Genomic DNA, 7,500 nt, shown 5'->3' with positions numbered 1-7,500 from the left:
GGGACCGCCGTATCTCGGCCGGGCTTGGGGTTAGGGAGAAGCGGGTAGGCTCGTTCGAAAGGTCCCCTCGGGTGGAGCAACCGACCCAAAGGGCGAGTCGATCCGAGCAAAGGCGCCCGAGTTACGGCCGTTTAAAGGTCAGGCGGTGGTACCCCGTATCTCGGCCGGGCTTAGGGTTAGAGAGACGAGGGTTGGCTCGTTGGAAAGGTCCCCTCCGGTGGAGCAACCGACCCAAAGGGCGAAGTCCTGGGACTTTGTGCGCCGGAGCTACGGGCGTTTAAAGGTCAGGCGGTGGTGCCCCGTATCTCGGCCGGGCTTAGGGTTAGAGAGACGAGGGTTGGCTCGTTGGAAAGGGCCGCTCCGGTAGAGCAACCGACCCAAAGGGCGAGTCGATCCGAGCAAGGGCGTCCGAGCTGCGGCCGTGGGAAAATCCGCGGAGGGACCGCCGTATCTCGGCCGGGCTTGGGGTTAGGGAGAAGCGGGTAGGCTCGTTCGAAAGGTCCCCTCGGGTAGAGCAACCGACCCAAAGGGCGAGTCGATCCGAGCAAATGCGCCCGAGTTACGGCCGTTTAAAGGTCAGGCGGTGGTACCCCGTATCTCGGCCGGGCTTAGGGTTAGAGAGACGAGGGTTGGCTCGTTGGAAAGGTCCCCTCGGGTGGAGCAACCGACCCAAAGGGCGAGTCGATCCGAGCAAATGCGCCCGAGTTACGGCCGTTTAAAGGTCAGGCGGTGGTACCCCGTATCTCGGCCGGGCTTAGGGTTAGAGAGACGAGGGTTGGCTCGTTGGAAAGGTCCCCTCGGGTGGAGCAACCGACCCAAAGGGCGAGTCGATCCGAGCAAAGGCGCCCGAGTTACGGCCGTTTAAAGGTCAGGCGGTGGTACCCCGTATCTCGGCCGGGCTTAGGGTTAGAGAGACGAGGGTTGGCTCGTTGGATAGGGCCGCTCCGGTAGAGCAACCGACCCAAAGGGCGAGTCGATCCGAGCAAAGGCGCCCGAGTTACGGCCGTTTAAAGGTCAGGCGGTGGTACCCCGTATCTCGGCCGGGCTTGGGGTTAGAGAGACGAGGGTTGGCTCGTTGGAAAGGTCCGCTCGGGTAGAGCAACCGACCCAAAGGGCGAGTTCATCCGAGCAAAGGCGCCCGAGCTGCGGCCGTGGGAAAATCCGCGGAGGGACCGCCGTATCTCGGCCGGGCTTAGGGTTAGAGAGACGAGGGTTGGCTCGTTGGATAGGGCCGCTCCGGTAGAGCAACCGACCCAAAGGGCGAGTCGATCCGAGCAAAGGCGCCCGAGCTGCGGCCGTGGGAAAATCCGCGGAGGGACCGCCGTATCTCGGCCGGGCTTAGGGTTAGAGAGAAGCGGGTTGGCTCGTTGGATAGGGCCGCTCCGGTAGAGCAACCGACCCGAAGGGCGAGTCGATCCGAGCAAGGGCGCCCGAGCTGCGGCCGTGGGAAAATCCGGGGAGGGACCGCCGTATCTCGGCCGGGGAAAGGGCTAGAGGCTCGCGGGTAGGCTCGTTCGAAAGGTCCCCTCGCGTGGAGCGACCGACCCAAAGGGCGAGTCGATCCGAGCAAAGGCGCCCGTGCTGCGGCCGTGGGAAAATCCGGGGAGGGACCGCCGTATCTCGGCCGGGGAAAGGGCTAGAGGCTCGCGGGTAGGCTCGTTCGAAAGCCCCCCTCCGGCATAGCGACCGACCCGAAGGGCGAAGGCCCCGGACCCGAGGCGCCCGAGAAACGGCCGTGGGAAAATCCGGGCACAGACCGCCGTATCTCGGCCGGGGAAAGGGCTAGAGGCTCGCGGGTAGGCTCGTTCGAAAGCTCCCCTCCGGCATAGCGACCGACCCGAAGGGCGAAGGCCCCGGACCCGAGGCGCCCGAGAAACGGCCGTGGGAAAATCCGGGGAGGGACCGCCGTATCTCGGCCGGGGAAAGGGCTAGAGGCTCGCGGGTAGGCTCGTTCGAAAGCCCCCCTCCGGCATAGCGACCGACCCGAAGGGCGAAGGCCCCGGACCCGAGGCGCCCGAGAAACGGCCGTGGGAAAATCCGGGCACAGACCGCCGTATCTCGGCCGGGGAAAGGGCTAGAGGCTCGCGGGTAGGCTCGTTCGAAAGCTCCCCTCCGGCATAGCGACCGACCCGAAGGGCGAAGGCCCCGGACCCGAGGCGCCCGAGAAACGGCCGTGGGAAAATCCGGGGAGGGACCGCCGTATCTCGGCCGGGGAAAGGGCTAGAGGCTCGCGGGTAGGCTCGTTCGAAAGCCCCCCTCCGGCATAGCGACCGACCCGAAGGGCGAAGGCCCCGGACCCGAGGCGCCCGAGAAACGGCCGTGGGAAAATCCGGGCACAGACCGCCGTATCTCGGCCGGGGAAAGGGCTAGAGGCTCGCGGGTAGGCTCGTTCGAAAGCTCCCCTCCGGCATAGCGACCGACCCGAAGGGCGAAGGCCCCGGACCCGAGGCGCCCGAGAAACGGCCGTGGGAAAATCCGGGCACAGACCGCCGTATCTCGGCCGGGGAAGGGGCTAGAGGCTCGCGGGTAGGCTCGTTCGAAAGGCCCCCTCCGGCGGAGCGACCGACCCAAAGGGCGAAGGCCCCGGACCCGAGGCGCCCGAGATACGGCCGCGGGAATTTCCGCGAGCTTCGACCGGACGTATCTCCGGCGGGCGGGGTCGCACGGACCCGAGGCCGGGCTCGTCGGAAAGCCCCGGGACGGACCTTTCGAACGAGACCGGCCGCGCGTCCGGGCGACCTCCGAGGCGGACGCTAGGGGCGCCGGAGCCCCGGACGAGCGAAAATTCCGCGACCACCCGCCCGTATCTCGGCCCGGGAAAGGGCCAGAGACTCGAGGGAGGGCTCGTTCGAAAGCTCCCCTCCGGCATAGCGACCGACCCGAAGGGCGAAGGCCCCGGACCCGAGGCGCCCGAGAAACGGCCGTGGGAAAATCCCGCGGGGGTAGGCCGTATCTCGGCCCCGGAAAGGGCTAGCGACGCGCGGGTGGGCTCGTTCGAAAGGCCCCCCGCGGAGGAGCCACCCACCCGAAGGGCGAAGGCCCCGGACCCGGGGCGCCGGAGCAGCGCGGTAACGAAATTCGAATTTTCGACCGGAAGTATCTCGGGCCCCCGGGGTCGCACGGACCCGCGGCCGGTCTCGTCGGAAAGCCCCGGGCGAGACCTTTCCGACGAGCCCGGCCCCGAGTCCGTAGGACCTTCCCCGGCCGAGATACGGCGCCCGGCAGTTCATTGGCCGATATCTCGGAAACGGGGCGTCGTAGACGCTCCGTGGTATTGGTGACCTTGACGATGCCGGGTCAGACGAGTCGGCCGCGGGCACGGGCCCGGGGGCGCCGGCCGCCAGAGTCGGGTGGCTCGCGCACTTCCAGGCGGGCCGCTCGCGCACCTCCAGGCACCCCGACCCACTCGCCGAGGCCGACCGAGGTGCGCCGTCCCGGCCGCGGACCGGTCGGGGTCCCCTCTCGAAAGGGCAGTAGTGTGAACAGGTGCCATCGGGTATATAGGGGAAGGGGTCCTCTCGAACCAGGCCTTCGAACCCGCGCGAGCCTAGCCCGGCAAGGCTCACCCTCCCCGGCCACGGGTTCGGCCTCCGTCCCCCTGGAGGTCCGGCACCTCCAGGGTCCCCGACCCTGCCTCCCCTGCCCGAGGGGAGGCCTCCGAGGCGGGCCTGACAGGGCGGCCCTCCCTCCTGGAAGTCCGGTTCCTCCAGGGTCCCCGACCCTGCCTCCCCTGCCCGAGGGGAGGCCTCCGAGGCGGGCCTGACAGGGCGGCCCTCCCTCCTGGAAGTCCGGTTCCTCCAGGGCACACGTCCCTACCTCCGTAGCCCAGAGAGGTGACTCCGAGGCGGGCCTGACAGGGCGGCCCTCCCTCCTGGAAGTCTGGTTCCTCCAGGGCACACGTCCCCACCTCCGTAGCCCAGATGGGTGACTCGATAGCGGGCCTGACAGGGCGGCCCTCCCTCCTGGAAGTCCGGTTCCTCCAGGGCACACGTCCCTGCCTCCTTAGCCCAGAGAGGTGACTCCGAGGCGGGCCTGACAGGGCGGCCCTCCCTCCTGGAAGTCTGGTTCCTCCGGGGCACCCGTCCCTACCTCCGTAGCCCAGATGGGTGACTCGAAAGCGGGCCTGACAGGGCGGCCCTCCCTCCTGGAAGTCCGGTTCCTCCAGGGCACACGTCCCTGCCTCCTTAGCCCAGAGAGGTGACTCCGAGGCGGGCCTGACAGGGCGGCCCTCCCTCCTGGAAGTCTGGTTCCTCCGGGGCACACGTCCCTACCTCCGTAGCCCAGATGGGTGACTCGAAAGCGGGCCTGACAGGGCGGCCCTCCCTCCTGGAAGTCCGGTTCCTCCAGGGCACACGTCCCTGCCTCCTTAGCCCAGAGAGGTGACTCCGAGGCGGGCCTGACAGGGCGGCCCTCCCTCCTGGAAGTCTGGTTCCTCCAGGGCACACGTCCCTACCTCCGTAGCCCAGATGGGTGACTCGAAAGCGGGCCTGACAGGGCGGCCCTCCCTCCTGGAAGTCCGGTTCATCCAGGGCACACGTCCCTGCCTCCTTAGCCCAGAGAGGTGACTCCGAGGCGGGCCTGACAGGGCGGCCCTCCCTCCTGGAAGTCTGGTTCCTCCAGGGCACACGTCCCTACCTCCGTAGCCCAGATGGGTGACTCGAAAGCGGGCCTGACAGGGCGGCCCTCCCTCCTGGAAGTCCGGTTCATCCAGGGCACACGTCCCTGCCTCCTTAGCCCAGAGAGGTGACTCCGAGGCGGGCCTGACAGGGCGGCCCTCCCTCCTGGAAGTCTGGTTCCTCCAGGGCACACGTCCCTGCCTCCTTAGCCCAGAGAGGTGACTCCGAGGCGGGCCTGACAGGGCGGCCCTCCCTCCTGGAAGTCTGGTTCCTCCAGGGCACACGTCCCTACCTCCGTAGCCCGGATGGGTGACTCGAAAGCGGGCCTGACAGGGCGGCCCTCCCTCCTGGAAGTCCGGTTCATCCAGGGCACACGTCCCTACCTCCGTAGCCCAGATGGGTGACTCGAAAGCGGGCCTGACAGGGCGGCCCTCCCTCCTGGAAGTCTGGTTCCTCCAGGGCACACGTCCCTGCCTCCTTAGCCCAGAGAGGTGACTCCGAGGCGGGCCTGACAGGGCGGCCCTCCCTCCTGGAAGTCTGGTTCCTCCAGGGCACACGTCCCTGCCTCCTTAGCCCAGAGAGGTGACTCCGAGGCGGGCCTGACAGGGCGGCCCTCCCTCCTGGAAGTCTGGTTCCTCCAGGGCACCCGTCCCCACCTCCGTAGCCCAGATGGGTGACTCGAAAGCGGGCCTGACAGGGCGGCCCTCCCTCCTGGAAGTCTGGTTCCTCCAGGGCACACGTCCCTGCCTCCTTAGCCCAGAGAGGTGACTCCGAGGCGGGCCTGACAGGGCGGCCCTCCCTCCTGGAAGTCTGGTTCCTCCAGGGCACCCGTCCCCACCTCCGTAGCCCAGATGGGTGACTCGAAAGCGGGCCTGACAGGGCGGCCCTCCCTCCTGGAAGTCTGGTTCCTCCAGGGCACACGTCCCTGCCTCCTTAGCCCAGAGAGGTGACTCCGAGGCGGGCCTGACAGGGCGGCCCTCCCTCCTGGAAGTCCGGTTCCTCCGGGGCACACGTCCCTACCTCCGTAGCCCAGATGGGTGACTCGAAAGCGGGCCTGACAGGGCGGCCCTCCCTCCTGGAAGTCTGGTTCCTCCAGGGCACCCGTCCCTACCTCCGTAGCCCAGATGGGTGACTCGAAAGCGGGCCTGACAGGGCGGCCCTCCCTCCTGGAAGTCTGGTTCCTCCAGGGCACCCGTCCCTACCTCCGTAGCCCAGATGGGTGACTCGAAAGCGGGCCTGACAGGGCGGCCCTCCCTCCTGGAAGTCTGGTTCTTCCAGGGCACACGTCCCTACCTCCGTAGCCCAGATGGGTGACTCGAAAGCGGACGCGGGAGGGTGTACGTGGCGCACCCCCAGGCCGAAGAGAGGTCTCGTGAGCGGACGCGAGGGTGTACGACAGAAGGCCTGGAAGTCTCTGACTTCCAGGGTCACCGACCCTACCTCATGAGCCCGAAGAGGTGACTCGAATGCGGACGCGGGGGTGTACGTGGCGCACCCCCAGGCCGAAGAGAGGTCTCGTGAGCGGACACGAGAAGTACGACAGAGGGCCTGGAAGCAAAAGCGGGTGACTCGTGCACTTCCAGAAAAGGCAAAAGCGGGTGACTCGTGCACTTCCATAAAGCCGAAACGAGGTCTCGTGAGCGGACACGAGAAGTACGACAGAGGGCCTGGAGGTAAAAGCGGGTGACTCGTGCACTTCCAGGGTCTCCGACCTTACGGCGCCTTCCGACGCGGGCGCCTCCTCCCGGACGAGCCACGGGAAGGGCCCCTTCTCTCAAGGGGCGGTCGTTTGAACAGGTGCCATCGGGTATATAGGGATGGGTTGCTTCGAAAGTGGACCTCCAGCGTCCTCCCTCCCTGCGGCAGATCCCAAGAAAGGTCTGTGCGCGTCGGTGTGCGATGAACGAAAAACCGTTAAAAGAACTGGAACGGTTGGAACGGACGAAGGGCGTCTGATGTGAGGCAGCGCCCCGGGCGAGTGTCGAAAGACGGGTAACCCATATCCGCATGCCGCCTAGGCGGAAAGATCCGGCCTGGATCATATCAAGGCTAATGCCTAAAAACTAAAGCTACCTTGGGTGATGGAACTCGGCTACGGCCGCAAAACGATCCGCCCTGGATCATCAAGGCTAATGCCTAAAAACTAAAGCTACCTTGGGTGATGGAACTCGGCTACGGCCGCAAAACGATCCGCCCTGGATCAAGGCTACGGCCTAAAAACGGCAAAAAAAGATCCAAAAGTCCCTGGATCAAGGCGCTTCGGCTTAAAACCTGTGAAAAGATCCGCCCTGGATCAAGGCTACGGCCTTAAAGCTGCTCAAAAGATCCGCCCTGGATCAAGGCTACGGCCTTAAAACTGCTAAAAAGATCCTAAAGTCTCTGGATCTAGGCTACGGCCTCAAAGACACACGTGTTGTGAGATAAGATCCGCCCTGGATCTCCAGGCTACGGCCTCAAAGGTTCGACCCGACCATATATGCTCAGACACGGGCGAACACAAAAGCGTAACAACCCATGTTGGAACCGTCGAAGGATCTCGGCGTCGGCCGTAAAACGGAAACCCCCCGGTCGTCGGTACGCGTGTGGCGGTCGAGGGCCCCCGGCCGCCGGTCGGGCGGTGCGCGTGGATAGGTCTCCCGAGCGGTCAAGGAGTCCCGGAAGCCGGTCGGGCGAGCGGCCGGCCCCGGGGCACCCTACCCTCTCGGGCGCACCGACCCCACGCGTTTCGTCTCGGTCGGCGTCCGGGGTTCCGAGACACCCTTATGTATCTGTGTGACAGACGGAGTGGCACACCGTCTGCGGCGGGACAGGGCCGCCGACCGCGATGGAAGTCGAGTGAGGCGGCTTCCGGGGTCCAAGACCCTACAGACAGACGGAGTGGCGA

Source organism: Paramisgurnus dabryanus, unplaced genomic scaffold, assembly GCF_030506205.2.
Source record: "Paramisgurnus dabryanus unplaced genomic scaffold, PD_genome_1.1 h2tg000131l_1_39826__unordered_in_group10, whole genome shotgun sequence".
In the NCBI taxonomy this organism is placed as follows: domain Eukaryota; kingdom Metazoa; phylum Chordata; class Actinopteri; order Cypriniformes; family Cobitidae; genus Paramisgurnus; species Paramisgurnus dabryanus.
The sequence above is the reverse complement of the archived record's forward strand: the minus strand, read 5'-3'. Positions refer to the sequence as shown.